At 40.0% G+C, this 17592-nt stretch overlaps 1 protein-coding gene across 1 annotated transcript in view; it reads right to left on the bottom strand.

The window, feature by feature from the left end:
• Window positions 1-17592, bottom strand: part of LOC124802533 (xanthine dehydrogenase) — a 246306-nt gene that overhangs the window by 125629 nt on the left and 103085 nt on the right. The window lies entirely within an intron of this gene.

Raw genomic sequence — 17592 nt, 5'->3', positions numbered from 1 at the left:
ATTATTATTATTTTTTACACAAACAGAATATAAGAAGCTGCCAGGTTAGCCGAGGGCGCTAATGTGCTGCTTCCTGAACTTGAGTAGGCGTGCCGGCCTTGGATCGAGTCCACCCGCCGGATTAACGATGAGGACCGGTGTGCTGGCCAGCCTGGATGAGGTTTTTAGGTGGTTTTCCACATCCCACTAGGTGAATACACTGGGCTGGTTCCCATGCCCCACCTCAATTACACAATTCACAGACATTTGAAAACGTTTGTACTATTTCATGGCTTACACTAGACGCAGACAGCTGGGGTACACTAATTCCATCCCGGAGGGGTCAGTGGTTGGCGACAGGAAGGGCATGCAGCCATCCTCTGCCACTAACATCACCAAATCCATAGTAACAAGGCCGACCCCATGTTGACATGGGACAAAGGCCCAAAGAAAATAATGATGATGATGATGATGATGATGATGATGATGATGATGATGACACGAACAGGATATAGGAGTGTATGGTCACAGGGAGCCAGAGCATTTAATATTGTCTGAACTGGATTTATTGAAATATTGTTTGAATTGGAATTATTGGAGATATTTGAAAAGTTGCTTTTGAGGACAAATATTTAGTGCCCCTATCTACTATGGGTATTGAGAGAGCAGTGGCGTCGTGCAAGCACTTAGCAGTAAGGTCGCCACAACCACCCTTAAATTGCAAGATTAGCGTGTCACATGGGCTATGCCACTATCTTAGATATAAGCCAGCCAGCAAAGAGAGTCAGCAATTGTTCCATGCTGTATAGAGTGTTTAGTCTATCATTATTTTGTTACACCTACAACAACCTTGCTTTGTTTCTGGACTGTCTGGCTTTTGTCAGTGGTATGTTTTCAGTGTGCAGCTGACTAAAGCTCTTGCTCTGTCCGTGGTTTACATTTTTGTATCAGGAGTGGACAGAAAATGACATACTCACACAAGGGAGATGATGTAATTGAATCAGAAAAAGGTTCATCTTCCTTTATTGGAAAAAAAAATTGATTCACCTGGTAGGGTGTAATTCACTTACACAGACACATTTAAATAACTGTTTCAAATGTAGAATAGTTTTTGTCATAATTTGTGTATGTACTATAGTCTGTGTGTTACAGACATTACATTACCATGAGTTTTTAAATTAAATGTTCCATGGACTTTTAAAAACAAATGTTGATCTTAATAGTGTCCTTACATTTCATTCATGTAACACAACACTGAAGCATCTGTAAATTTGCAGCTGTAATTCTATATTACATGGTCAATTATGTAGACACATTTAAATAAGTGCTTCAAACATAGATTTGTTTTTATCATAAGGTGCATATGTACTAACCTGTGTATCTTACAAAATGTAATATGCCTCAAGTGATAAAGGAGTGAGTGCCTAATTGGTGAAAATCTTTCTGTAGTTATGAGTGGCATTATGATCACTTATTTTCTGGAGGATGAGGGATTCATCTTTTCTGTTATTTTTCAAACTAACTCAAAAAGATTCATGCCTTATGGTATAATAAATTTTGCAAGTGAGTGATGAAAATGCAGCACAGTTTCTTAACGAGAAGGATTATCTTTTATGCGGACTATGCCACAGACATACAAATATGCAACTATCAAGGACAAAGTTCTCAAACTGCCCTAAAATCATATCCACATTATTCCAATACTTATCACAATGGAAACAGTAATAGCTCATTACTTGTTGAGATTGTAGCATAAAGAATAAAATGAAATGAATCCCAGATTAACTTGCATGGCTATTTAAACAAAGACTTAGAGATCGCCATGAGAGATATGCCTTAGTCCTGGGAAGCAGCCAAGTTACATCATCTCTGCTGGAGAGCTCTGTTATCTTCAAACCAGAGGTCAAGCTTAAAGTCAGCTGCTAGTCACTATTAGCACAAAAAAGTCCCCAACTTTCTCATTGTGTGCACTAAGAAAGAGGGTCATGCATACTGTTGCTAAGTATCTCATTAGAAAGGTTTTTGCATCTGAATTATTTAAAGAGTTATCTGAAGTGTGAGTTGTTTGAATTGTTTGGGAAGTTGCTGCAAACAACAAATTATGATTAAGTTTAAAAAGGAAAACATTCCTTAATGTTGTGCAAAGTTATATTTATTTTGATCACAAACTGGCTTTCAGCTTCTCATGCCATCTTCAAGCATAGATGAACATGATGTATGACTTACACAGATATTATTTGTACAGAAGATATAAAAATGACAGAGTGTTTAATAGGTAATCATTATGTTTTTGTTACATATAAATAATTACATTAACTAAAAAGTTGGTTTTTTGTGGAGATACATTTAATAACTTATGAGAAATAAGATGAATTTACAGTTTGAATCTTGTATTTGTAACAAAAACTTAATTTAACACTGGGGAAAAAGGAAATTGAGTCTGATCATTTAATACTAGGCCGGTGTTCTGCGTCACGTGTTTGTGGATTTTCTGTAGGGTCATCTTTTTACTTATCTTGACAGAATGTAAAACTTCACATTCTGCATCATATGAAAGGATTTTGGTTTAAATATGAACAGAAGAGAAGTTGGATGTTAAGAAAGTAAGTTTAAACTTCTACTGATCATCTTTCGGCAGAAAACCATTCGTATGATGTAGAATGTGAAGTCTTATAAGGCAAATAATAATAAAAGTAATACAAGGATAATGGAAAGCAGTCCAATTAAATCAGGTGATGCTGATATTATTAGATTAGGAAATGAGACATTAAAGGTAGTCAATGAGTTTTATTTTTTGTGTAGCAAAGTAATTGATGATGGCTGTAGAAGAGATAATGTAAAATGCAGACTGTCAACAGCAAAGAAAAGCATGTCTGAAAAAGAGCAATTTGAATCTATATGTAAGTGTTAAGAAGTCTTTTCTGGAGATATTTTAATGGATTGTAGCCTTGTATGGAAGTGAAACATGGATGACAACTGGTTCAGAATGGTTCAGACAAGAAGAGAGTAGAAGATTTTGAAATGTTAGTGCTACAAAAGAACTACAGAAGAAACCAGATGGGTGTATTTTGAACTATTGAGGCAGTACTGAGCTGAATTGTGGAAAAATGAATTTTAAAATACAGCTTGATGAAAAGCAGTGTTTAATAGTGCTCATCCTGAGGCATCAAGGAATCATCAGTTTGGTAACAGAAGGTAGAGAGAGGGAGAGAGAGAGAGGGAGGGAGGGAGAGAGAGGGGGGGAGAGAGGGGGGGAGAGAAGAGAGAGAGAGAGAGAGAGAGAGAGAGAGAGAGAGAGAGAGAGAGAGAGAGAGAGAGAGAGAGAGTCTGTCTGTCAGTGTGCCCACATGCACTCAGAACCATGGTGCAACTTGAAATTTTCACTGACAGAAATTACTGTCAGTGAAGAAGAACCAGTATGTACAGAATAAATCCTTGAATCAACTGACAATTACACCGTAGACCTAGAATTTTATTTATCCACAATAACAGATATAAATGAAATGGTGTAATTGTAAGTAGGTAGTAGTCAATTACTAATAAATTGAAAGACCGTTAAATTTGGTGTTCACAAAGAATCTAGTGTAATGGTAAAAATTATATGCTCCGTAATTGCCAAACACAGAACTCCTTTGGCTCAGTTATTACATCTGAGACAGCTGTGGGGTGCCTAAGATCTGGAAGATGAAGTTCTCACTGATGTCACAATGATATGTCCTATCTTTTTGAAAAATGTTAACAAGCAACAAGAGCACCATCTTGAATACACATGAAGTGCATAAAGAATCTGAATCTGGAAAAATATTCCTTACATTAAAAATGCCAGGCCTCATCTACCCAACCCTGCTCTTCACCAAACATGATATTTTTTGCGACTCCAAGCTTTCTGTAGTGTTCTGTGGTCAGCAGGAAAAAGAACCAACAGTCAATTTGAACACACTTTATTATAATTAAAGAAAAAATGCCTTCTTGGCATACACTAAGTTGTAAATGCAAGAGCAACAAGAAAACCCACAACTCTTGTAGTGACAAACCAAATAAGGCAACAAGACAATGGAAGAAAAATACTGGCCAAAATCTACTCTATACAATACAAAATAAAATGTGCTACTACAACATTACAGTGAGTGAATACAATGTTAGGGCCAACATAAGTACTGGCCAGAGCTGTTCCTAGAGTTTGATAAACACACCCAGTTTGACAATCTAGACATGCATCTTACAAAGCCAGGTCAGTGGAATGCTACCTCAGTCATATGAGTTCCGACTGGTGGAACACTGTCACATGTTGTCTGGTGAAGTAGTTCCATGTTTATTTGGAAAGTCTGTTATTGTTCCTGGTTGCTGGCAATATTTTTCTCCATGCTCCTAAAAAGGGATCAGCAACTCATCTTGCATGTCGATTCTGCAGGCCCTCTAACAGTAAGGGGCCATTATGACACTTTTCTGCGGACATGATGCTATCCACAAGGAGAAAATCAAGATTTTTTCAGTAACAGACACATCACAACATTGGTCTAGTATGGTCTTTTAGTGAGTGACGTCTAGCCACACTTTTATTAAACATAGTATACAGCACACCCGCAGGAGAGCTACTCTGTGATATTCAGCAGAGGACATTTAAGTATGGTGCCATCTATCTGTAAATCATTGCACATGTGTGATTTCTGGGCCTGGATATTCTCTGAGTGCATGTTCTATATACTGGGGTGTCAACATCTGAATACTGTCAGTCGTACCTAGCCACGAGCAAGATTCAACCACCTGAAGATGTCAGACAATTGCCCCAGGGAAACATTGTGGAATTTGTACAATATCATCCGGTGGCAAACCCATGAAGACTATTTACATGATATTTGTTCTTAATATTTACTATTTTAGAATAAGTTATAATGAAATCAAAAGATAAAATAATAAAATTAGTTATGAACAATGCAGGAAAAGATAGTTTGCTACTTACTGTAAAGATAATGTGCTAAGTTGCACACAGCACACAATTAAGAGACACTTATATATGAGCTTACAGCCACAGCCTTCATTGGAGAAAGATAAACATACACCATTCATCCACACAAGCAAGCACACCTTATGCACACATGACTGCCCTCTCCAGCAACTCTAGATTCTGGTTCGAGCTGACAGAGTTGGTGTTCATGCGTGTGTGAGGTGTGCTTGCTTGTGTGAATGAACAGTGTGTGTTTCTCTTTTTCCAACAAAGGCTGTGGCTGAAAGCTTATGTGTAAGTGTCTTAATTTTGCCTATCTGCAACATATCATGTTATCTCTACAGTAAGTAGCAATCTAAAATTTTCCAACATTGTTTATATTCCTACCCAGAGTTTCCATTGCTTAAAATTTATTATGGTAATACAAATACCTGGATGTAACACTTAGTATGGATGATATGGAATGACCACACAGGCTGAGTCATGCATAAAGCAGATAGCAGATTTCAATTTATTGATAGAGTACTGGTGAACTGCAAGTCTACAAAGGAGATTGCTTGCAAATCACTAATGTAACCCATCCTACAATATTGCGCAAGTTTGTGGAACCCATACCAAATAGGACTAACAGATGATAATGAACTTCCTGCGCAAGGTTCTAGAGTAGAATAGCTCATTATCACTGATAATAACCTGGGACATTTTGTGCACATAATTTGGTTTTCATGCCAAACATGGCATTTGAAGTTTGTTAACCTTGATAGTGGAGTACATCTTGACAGGGTGAGGCTACATGAACAAAGTTTAGGTCAAATATTACTAGAGATTGAGATAGCATTCTGCCAAGTCTGTCATAATGGATTAATAAACAAATTCCTTCACTGTGTCATCCAAGGACATTTTATTGTGCTGTGCCATCACTAAAGGCTAGCAGCTCTCAGTCCTCAGAAGCACTTAGAAATGGGAGTACGAGAGGGACCAGTCCTTAGTCAGTATTCCGTTACTTGCAAATATAAATCCTCCTGGTGACATGATCCAATGTACTGAATTGTAATCAATGACTGAGCTTTCTCTTATGCAGACTTTATTAATAACATTGATAAAATCTTATCTGGAATTTACAGATTATGGAGACATATAATAAAGATTTGGACAAATTGTATCTGCTATACACTTTCCTTGAGGGACATGGGTTGAATTTATACATAAAAGTTCTCATATACAAGATGATGTACTCCATGCTGTAATCGAGGCATCATAAGAGATAGTAGAGTTGATGAACCTCAAAAGTTCAAATCATCCTGAACAAAACACTACACACTATTATAGGATGATCTAGGTTCTTGCTGCACATGCTCTTTCCTTACACTGTGTGCCCTACATTAGTAAAATTATAAAAGTGTGTTCACAAATATTCTTTGATGAAATGAAAACTTTGTCCCATCAACTCATAAAAACATTTGTTTAAACCTACAGAAACCCACTATTTCCAAAACATTTAGTTTCGAATCCAATTCCTATGATCATTCACTGACATAAAACATTTGAAGCAGCTCCTCCTGAGTGGAGTGAGGTCATCTCCTTTTTTAAAGGATCAAGGTTAAGCTTACATCTGCATCCAACAGACAGAGTGCTATCAACAGCACTATATGCCCCCAATCAATCAAATACTGTGGGAAGGGGTCAAATTTTATTCAGTACCTATGAAGTGGCTTCTCCTGAGTTAAAGGTAGCTCGCTGCACGAGCACGGTTTCTCCATATTGGCCAAGAGGGTGAAGTCTATGCTCATAAATGCTATTTACCTGATAATATTTAAAAAGATAAAAATGTGTGGACTACTGTCATACACTAAATTATCTGGTGAGTTTATATTTAGGAAATGATGACGTATGTAATCTACTTTCCAAGTACTAAGTCCACTTATCAAATTATGCTTAGTCACTATTTTATAGAACATAACCTTTATTTGTGTTGTAACCAAAACCAACCGCGGGAACGCCTTGGGCTGCAGGATCGGAGCCGCCAGGTGGGGAAGCCGCCGGCGGTGGAGCATGCACCACCAGGTAAACACAAGGACAAGTCAGACGACAGACCAATGACAACAACCGACAACGACTGACTATAACCAATACAACAAGGAAGAGATCAACAACAGGGGCTTGTAGAAACCACAACACCAAACACCAACAGTAAATCCACTCGGAACCAGAGCCAGGCAAATGTCAACAACGAGCAACGACCAGAACGCAATACCGCTGAGATAGAGACGCAATCCAGAGCAAGTACCAGAATGACTGGACTAGGGCAGAGCGGGTCCCTATATACGAAACCAGAGGGACTGGCTATTGGCCGTGGTCTGCACGTGGTGTAGCGGTGGTGCCCTCGCTGCGCGACGCCGCTGTGCAGAAGAGCCACCGCAGACACGGAGCCTTCTATGGGCTGGCCACGTCCATTTGTTCCAGCGCGTGTTCAACTTCCACGGCGGGAGGTACTAGAATTTGTATACTTATTCAGACATGATTTCACATTATTGTTTATACTAGACATTATTGCAAACATTTGAACCTTCATTAATATTTGGTATCCTCAAACATTTTGCACCAACTGCCTTTTATCTGCATGTTGCTGCCTTGACACACAATCCAGTCACACTAATGTGAGCACTGCTTCTGTTCAACATCAACATGCAGTAATCACCACAGGTGACAACATTAGCAGTGGAGGGTATATAAAACATGTCTGGAGGACACTGACAACAGTATAGTCATAGCCGTAATGCAAACAATGGAGCGATTTATCTGACATCTAAAAGGGCATGGTCATTGGATTCTGGGCCATGGGTGGAAGCATTTCCAAAACGGCCAAGTTTCTCATCTGTTCGCTTACCACCAAGGTTTGTTGTAACTGTACATGGCAAAATGGTGCTATCCAAAATTAGCGCCAAGACAACAGTGGTGCGCCGTGAGTCATAGATGACAGGAGTGAACAACAGTTGCAGAGATGTTAACAGATGAATAGATGTACAACTGTTGGGCAGCTGACTGCCCAGATGAACCAAGGGGCTACCAACAGTGTCTCCTCAAAGACAGTTGCTGCAAATGGGCCTCTGCAGTAGGTGCCTCACACACGCATCCATGCTGACTGCTGTTCATTGGCAACAAAGGCTGGAATCTGCATGCCAGCACCGCAACTGGTTGTCCACTGAAAGGCGACAGGTGGCTGTTTCAGATGAATCACGTTTTATGCCCCATCAGACTGAAAGCAAACTCCCTTCAACAATTGTCAGAATGTTTCAGGCTGGAGTAGAGAGCATTATGGTCTGGGGAATATTTTCATGGCATTCTCTGGGTGATCTCATCATTCTGAAAGGTACAATGGTCCAACCCTAGTATGCATCTATTCTTGGGGACTATTTCCACCCTTACAACTACTTTGTTTTTCCTTAGCACAAAGGCATATACTAGCATGACGATGCCACGTGTCACACAGCTCGCAGTGTATGTGCGGAATACAAAGAGCGACAGAATGAGTTTACTGCACTCTCCTGATCACTGAACTCTCCAGATTTGAACCCAATTAAGAATCTGTGGACAATGTCAATCAGGCTGTTTGTGCCATGGATCCTTAACCGTGAAATCTAGTGCAGCTGGCCATGGAACTGGAGTCGGCATGGCTCCAAATACCTGTCAGTACCTTCCAGAACCTCACTGTCCAATTATCAGATAGTAACTCCATTGAAGACAGTTCAAGTGGCCACTATCAGTACTAGACCTAACTGTAACATCAACAAGGATGAAATCAATGAAGATGAAGTGATACTAGTGCGAACCATTAAGATACACTCAACTTGCAATGTAATGAATATTTTGTGATGAACCCCATCAAGTTATTCATTTCACATCACTGTCTTTGACTGACTTCGTAATGGTAATATCATCGGAGGCACCAATATAGCGTTTCTTGAGAATACATGAACAAAGTAGAAAATCTTTCATGGTCTTTCAAAAGGCACTTACGCATAGGAAACCATGAAAAACCTAAACCCATACGGCCATAGGAGATTTGGATGCTGTGTCCCCAGAATGTGGTTCTCTGAGCACTATGGGACTTAACATCTTAGGTCATCAGTCCCCTAGAACTTAGAACTACTTAAACCTAACTAACCCAAGGACATCACACACATCCATGCCTGAGGCAGGATTCGAACCTGCGACCGTAGCAGTCCCACGGTTCCGGACTGTAGCGCCTAGAACCGCCCCAGAATGTGAATCAAATATTGTAAGTGCTTCACAACCTCAGTCGATGGGGGAGTATAAGGCTGAATACTGGATTTAGATAACCTAGAGTAACCGGTTGCAAGCTTCAACCACTCAAGAAACATATGTACTAAGGTCAACCTGAAAATGATGCAAATCAATGTGCTCTCAGTTTTATTTCTTTGCACTATGATACAGAGTGTAAGTTACCATCGGCACTTGAAAGGTTTGAGAAGGACGCAAAAAATGGTGATTTTCTGAGGGAAGGAGCTGTGATATTGCCATTTATTTCGCACGATCCGTTGTGTGCGTTAGTGTTCATGTAGTTTCTTACGGAAGAATATTTGCAGTCCTTTACGGTTTTTGGTGGTATTTGAGGAACGGAAGACGCCACAATTTTCATCCGATCGTAGTGATTTCCCTGTACTCCAACTGAGTTTGCTGTATGAATATGAGGAACGATCCATTCGTCTCAAGTGACGTAAGAAAACCACAGAAAAACTAAAATGTGAACGGCTGGGCTGGTATTTGATCGCTGTCCTTCACGGATATAAATTGCGTATATGGAGCTTAAGAGATACCTACAGAATTCCATTCACAAAGTTAGAGTGGCCATGCAACTCCAAGGCCGAAAAACATGCGATCTGGTGTTGATTACGCAACAAGACCAGTTCTCTACTTTCTTCCAGAAGAGACAAGGTAGTAACAAGCGCCAGCAGAGGAATGCACAATGGGTATGAATGACAGGACAGTTACCGTGTACTCGATGTTCGGATAAAAGCCTCTAGAGAGACTGCTGTATTCGTCCATGAGGAACGCCACGGAACATTACATAATCGTCACCTCGTTCTTGCATTTTACTATCCTATTTTTAATTTCATCTGCTATGTAGGAAAAATTAACTTTTTGTGCTACGAGATGCTATTCTTTTCTAAGTGCATCTAACACCGTAGTTTTGGTGGGCCGGACGTGTTCCTTCAACTTACAACTGCTTCAGAGAAAAATCGCCATCTTTGGGTCACACCGCATGAATTGCTTCAAATTAACTGATTTCTGACACGTCATTTTATTATTTTTTTACAAATAGGAATATATTCATTTCGTTCCGATAAATAAGGAATTCTTATACGTTGTGTAGAAGCTGTCATTATGCGTTAATATTCACTTTTTAGACGGTTGTGTTATTGTCTAGCAAAAGTCTAAATAAACTTTCTATTCAATCATTGCAGCTGAAACTATATGCCAAACCAAGCCCCGGAACCTGCCTTTCACTGACTGTTCTCTTCAGTTTAACCATCCACGGACGCTTTATAGACCTACTAAACATTTCCTGGTGGCTCCTCTTTATTCCACCCTTGGAAGAAGTTTAACGCCCCATACATACCGGCACAGCCCTGGAGACGGGGCGCTGGCTCAATTGCTAAAAGATATGGAAGGAAATTGATTATGGGATTGTTGAAGGAACCATCTCAGCATTCGTCTGAACTGATTTAGGTAAACCTAACTCAGAACGCCCGGACGGGAACAGGCCTTTGTTTCTCCCAATATGTGTCATTATTAGTTTCCCTGCCTCAGTTCTTAGAAGTAGCCAATGGTATGTTGAAATACTGAATCAGGTTGTGAGGCTACGTGGAGTAGCTGAAGGGTAGAGCACTGACAAACAAAAAAGAATACTGTTTAACGCATTAGACCATTACTTAAAATAATTCGCACCACCTGGGTCACTTCCCTCTTCTCGTGTATTATAAGAACGCTATCTAGATAATATTCAACATCAAAAATCGGTATAATCCTAAACGGACATACTGCATTTTGTTGTTAATTTAAAATAGTGCTACAAAATAAGAAAGTCTATATTCATAATCCAACTTCTCATCATCTAGTTCAAGTGCCTGAAGCGAGTCAGCTCTAGTTATTGGTTTGGCTGTCCTTGATGTAGAAGCGAGTGAAAAATCATTTATGAATAGGCGGGAAAAATGGAAGCTAGTCCAGAAGACCTGTATTTAGGAAGCTTAATCCTTGGAGACTGGTTGTGCAGAGGTGACATGATAACATTCGAGCGAGTTTTGCCTATTCTGGTGGTTTTGTTAGATCATATGTGAGAAATTCATATACAAGTGCACATGTATCTCTTTGGTTCCAACTGTTTCGTGGCATCGTGCAGCTAGTTTTCTTTCTGTTCAACAGGGAGTAGCGAAGAGTGGGATTTCACTTTTATCCCTTTGTCACTAAGATTTTACGTGCTTTACCATGCTCTGGATGCACTTATCGTATTTTTCTGGGAACTGTCACTACGCCTTTGCTTCGGACGCTCTCAGCAACAAATCTATGACTTATCCTCGCATACAGAGGCTTTTTGGAGGAATAGTGAGGAGGCAGTGGCGAGCTGAGCCTTGAGTTCGTCTATCAAGAGCGCTCGGCAGACTAAACGCGAAAGTACAGACCACAAAAGGCACTGGTTCTAGTTTGAGTTCCGTTATGGCGCAAATTGAGCGCTTACGTCACTGCTCCCCCGATTAAAAGCGCATTTTTTTGTATTTTTGCATTACAAGTGATTCAGTACCTACCTAAATAAAATTTATACTACGAGGGGGTACCCAAATAAAAAACCGTAATAGCATTGCCGTTGGCGGAGCCTGTGTAGTACGCATTTCCGCCACTAGGAGTATACAACGCAATTCATTGCCTGTTCACTGCCGCCTGTGTTGTCGACCTGTTCATCTGCAATGATAGTTTTTGTTAGTACTGTTTTGTTCTTGTTTCGTTTTTTATACTGACAAGTTTGAGTGAAAACGGGCAAATGTTAAATTTTGTTTTTACTCGGTAAAATTGCTGCTGAACCGGTTTTATTTTTGAAAACAGCTTATCAAGATTACACTATAGGAAATACTCAAGTGTACTAGTGGTGCGCTCGATTTAAAAATGGCGGCTTGTCGATTGATGACAAACTTCGTTCCTTGACACCCATAAACTGCCCGAATGGAAGAAAAAATTGGAGACCTTGTGCTCCGAGACTGTCGGCAGACAATTGATCGACTGTTACCTTACTCGCTTGATCTAACTCCATGCGACGTTTCTTACTTCCACAGATGAAAACTGGTATGAGAGGACACCAATCTGACAACATTGAAGAAGTCAAGAAAAAAACGAGGAAGGAGCTGTCAGCCATTTCTAAATGTGCTACAAAAAATGCTTCGAGCAGTGCAAGAGTATTTTGAAGGGTATAAGGTTGTTTTGCAAATAATTTGAAAATATATAGCTTTTAAAAAATACTTCTGGTTTTTTGGGTACCCCCTCCCCATCGTATGTTCTCTGCAAATGACAATACATTAACCAACATTGACAAATATAGTCGTAACCAGTGTGTCATAAAAAACAGACAGATATCGAAATCACTGCCAAAATTACATTGCGGTAAATTAGGAAAACTTATGCTAAAATCAGTTTTGAATCCAGTGTTTTACGAACAGATGACAAATTATCTGTCTTAGAACAGTTCAGTAAAAAGTAATTCCGATTCTGAAACAGAAATGAGAAAAGAAATGTTTATATTAATGTCTGTATTAAAATTATCAAAAGTAAGATATGTGTTACGCAAACAGAGTGTTAATTCTAAATTTCTTCCAGCATGGACGAAGTGCTATATATAGGCAGTAATTTTAAGGAAGCTCTAAAATTGGAGGAAAAAAAGAGTTCACTAGATCGTCTCAAGAACAATGAAATTATGTTATCTCATAGAATGGTGCGTATATCAGGATTCAAGCACTTTTCAAATTTAAAAGGCTTCCCGCGAATTGTGATACACAGAAATCTAGTTTCGCTAATGAAGTCACATCAAAAGCGATGGACATCTTTTTCGAAGGAAAAAAAATATTCAATTTGTGGGATGCGACTGAAACAAAAGGAAATTAAATAAAGAGAAGCAGTTACCACGGTGACGGAACGGTGGGGTCCTTGGAAAAGAATTTCAGCCGTCTACGCGTCTCGGAGGCCAACAGCGGTTACGAAACAAGCTGGATGGTGCGGATAACGCGACAGCAGCAATGACGAACTCTGATCCAGAGATAATAGTTGCTCCATTAATGGGCCGGGGCTGTGCTCTGCCTCCCTCCTCCTCCTAACCCCCCCCCCCCCCCGCCCAAAAAAATCCTCGTTGAGAGACTATGTAAGTCGCGAAGTCAGATTATAGCGTCAGCTGTTATAGGTCCTGACCTTTACTGTCCCTCGGGGACAATAAACAACACGAACAACAAACATTGAGAAAGAACGATCTAGAAGAGCACATAGTACACTAAACTAATATCATCTGTGTCTGTAATCGACATCGAAAATTATTCCAGAAAAGAACGATGGATCCTCTAGATATATACAAGGGTCATCCAGAGAGTGAAGAACGATTATGTGCGTCCAGCTCCGATCCCCCACCTCCGCGACCGCAAGCTTGCCCGTTATCTCCCTCCTCAGTGTGAGCTGATTTTTGTTGCCGAGTGGTCACGACTCTTTTTCGAAATAGCGGTGCCCATTCAAAATCTCGCCAAATGTGAAGTGCGTAGTCATTCGTTTTCTGAGTGCACAAAATGTTTAGCGTATCGAAATTTATAGGCAAAGAAAACAATGCTTCTCATGATAGTGCAATGAACGATTTTTCAGTGACGCGGAATGCTGTCTGCAGAAGTGTTTTTGATTCACGACAATGCGCGGCCTCATGCATCAGCTTAAATGCAGCAAGAACTTCAACGTCTTAAGTGATAAATTTTTGGGTATTCTCCTTACAGCCTTGACTTGGCACCACGTGATTTTCACTTATTCGCGAAGCTAAAGGAATTTTTAGATGGAAAACAGATCGCAAACGATGAAGACCTCGAACAAGCAGTGACATGCTGGATCAGATCTTTTGTGGTAGATGAGTACAACAAGGGAACTGAAAAACTGATCCCATCTCACAATAAGTGCCTATAAAGTTATGACGACTACATTGAACATTAGAGTGAGGTAATGTAACTTTCGAAGTCTTTCGTTTCTGTTTCATTAAGCCAAAACGTTTCTTTCTGGACGACCTTCGCACATAATCATGTGTATAAATGAAAAGTAGATAGAGAAATTTAATTTAAAATACTATCGGCTGAACCTTATAAAAGAAATGAGAAACTCTTGAAATTTTACAAAACACTGTCACTACAATCTGTAATGTCAGGAAGAGAAACCTGGATAACAACAATAAGGACGCACCAATAACTGAAATCTAAATCTACACGGATACTCTGCAAATCACATTTAAGTGTCTGGCAGAGGGTTCATCGAACCACCTTCACAATTCTCTATTATTCCAATCTCGTATAGCGCGCGGAAATAATGAACACCTGTATCTTTCCGTACGAGCTCTGATTTCCCTTATTTTATCGAGGTGACCGTTCCTCCCTGTGTAGGTCGGTGTCAACAAAATATTTTCGAATTCGGTGGAGAAAATTGGTGATTGGAATTTCGTGAGAAGATTCCGTCGCAACGAAAAACGCCTTTCTTTTAATGATGTCCAGCCCAAATCCTGTATCATTTCTGTGACATTCTCTCCCATATTTCGCGATAATACAAAACACGCTGCCTTTCTTTGAACTTTTTCGATGTACTCCGTCAGTCCTATCTTGTAAGGATCCCACACCGTACAGTAGTATTCTAAAACAGGACGGACAAGCGTATTGTAGGCAGTCCCCTTAGAAGTGCAGGAGATTTCTCAGACACGTAGCAGGACACAAGACAAGATCGAACGCAAAATACAGAAAAGAATTAGCGTTGACTCTAACTGAAAGGAAAAAAAAAACAGAAAATAAGTATGGAAATGGAAAGAGCACATCATTAGGTTGGAGGATGAAAGACTACCAAGAATACTACATCAATACAAACCAAAAGGGCAAAGATTCATACGGAACTCCAAAACCACATGGACGGGCAGACTGAACTCTATAGATAGGTGTAACAGGCAAAGTCTAATAGATGCAGAATTTGATGATGGTAATTCAAATTAAAATATTAAGTTTGATCCTATTATTCGCATGTCTAGCTATTTCGTCGTTGTTGGTGATAGTCTTAATCAGAAAAGCGCCAGTTTTTGTCTGATGTTGATAAAAAATACAAAATGGCTATTGACAACAAACATATGATGGAATTTATGATTACACGAAGTAGAATGTTAGTAAATAAGTTTCTAATGGCATTTAGGTTTATAATGGCACGATAATGTAGATATATATGAAATCCACCTCGATAGAAGGAAAAGCTATGCTAGAAGGTGTACACATTCACTACGTTCAGAAGAACGGAGAAAGACGGAATGAAGGACTATTTTTTGCGGAGATCTACCTAAAATCTGTTGCCTGTTCTCCGATCTGTACATATGGGTCAGTTCATCTACATCTACATTTATACTCCGCAAGCCACCCAACGGTGTGTGGCGGAGGGCACTTTATGTGCCACTGTCATTACCTCCCTTTCCTGTTCCAGTCGCGTATGGTTCGCGGGAAGAACGACTGCCGGAAGGCCTCGGTGCGCGCTCGAATCTCTCTAATTTTACATTTGTGATCTCCGCGGGAGGTATAAGTTGGGGGAAGCAATATATTCGATACCTAATCCAGAAACGCACCCTCTCGAAACCTGGACAGCAAGCTACATCGCGATGCAGAGCGCCTCTCTTGCAGAGTCTGCCACTTGAGTTTGCTAAACATCTCCGTAACGCTATCACGCTTACCAAATAACCCTGTGACGAAACGCGCCGTTCTTCTTTGGATCTTCTCTATCTCCTCTGTCAACCCGACCTGGTATAGATCCCACACTGATGAGCAATACTCAAGTATAGGTCGAATGAGTGCTTTGTAAACCACCTCCTTTGTTGATGGACTACGTTTTCTAAGGACTCTCCCAATGAATCTCAACCTGGCACCCGCCTTACCAACAATTAATTTTATATGATCATTCTACTTCAAATCGTTCCGCACGCATACTCCCAGATATTTTACAGAAGTAACTGCTACCAGTGTTTGTTCCGCTATCATATAATCATACAATAAAGGATCCTTATTTCTATGTATTCGTAAAACATTACATTTGTCTATGTTAAGGGTCAGTTGCAGTTATAGAAGTGTATAGCGTGGCCGCGCGTGAAGGTTCTTTTATTTGTTGTAACAGATGAAAAAACGGAAGACACAGACTGTGCCCGTTATCACAAGATTGCTATTCCTCTCCAGATGTAGCACTTAAGCCGCAGGTCTCGCAGGTTGTCACAAGATGGGCTGCTCTATAACAAGGATATCTTTCACCCTCGCATTATAAGACGTGTAAATTCTTAGAATTCATATGAGGGCGCAGACACAACATGGATGTGAAGAACTGTACGCTGGCACTTCTCCTTTCTCTATCAACAGAATTTTCGAAATCTACAGGAAATGAACCGCTAATATCGAAATCAGCGCTAATGTCAATTTACCAACTTTTAAAAGAGGCGATTGTAGTAACAGATTGGGCGCGCTCTACCAAAAGTTTAGTTGTATCGTGAGCTAGTTTTACAATGCGGAAGAATCGATCTGCTCCTGCTTTTTTGAAATGTGTCGCAGGTGTAACAACACAGATTTTAACCGAAAAAACAGCGTGTCATTAGACAGTACAGTGGAAAGAATAGGGATGAGAATGAAACGAGATCCAATTCGCTCTTTGGTGCGCGACTTCTCCGATTTCGAGTTACATCAGTCTTTGAACCCACAATTTGCGCCGTGAAGATTGCGGCGCCCCAGCGGGAAGGACTAACCGTAAAAACAAGTGTCTCGAAAATAATAGCTCCCGAAATATGTCAGCAACCTTGACGGAACAGTATCAAAACCGGTTGACGAAGAAAATGGTACGTGCTTCACCACGTACAAAGAAAAACCCGTGCAACAGAACAGGCGTCATGCAGATGACAAGGAATAACATATAAACAAGCAGTCTGCGTACTTGTAATTTTCGAAAGAAATTTCCGTCATTTGACAGTAAATTCATTTATTCCACGCAATCATTATTTCCGCTTTATAGCCGTTCTCAAGTGCAAGATGAACTGCCTGACATTTTGTGACAGTTCAACTTTCACCTGCGTTTGGTTGTAAAGATTAAATCATGATTGTGTGAAATAAATGGTAATTTTCAGTCAAATGGGGAAATTTGTTTCAAAAAGTTCTATGAGATCGTGGCTCCCACGAAGAAACAGCCATGTTTACTTGTACTACGTTCAGCTAATACGTATATGAAGTTAGAAACCCTAAAAACCCAATAGAGTTCAACAATAATTACTTTTGTATATGCCAACACAAGGTGTCACCCTCTGTTACTCATCATATGAGTTACTGTACATCAAACACGCACTAGTACTTTTACAAGAGTACTTTTTTGCC

Source organism: Schistocerca piceifrons, chromosome 6 (assembly GCF_021461385.2).
Source record: "Schistocerca piceifrons isolate TAMUIC-IGC-003096 chromosome 6, iqSchPice1.1, whole genome shotgun sequence".
In the NCBI taxonomy this organism is placed as follows: domain Eukaryota; kingdom Metazoa; phylum Arthropoda; class Insecta; order Orthoptera; family Acrididae; genus Schistocerca; species Schistocerca piceifrons.
Note: the sequence above shows the minus strand (reverse complement) of the source record. Positions and strands in the feature narration are given on the sequence as shown.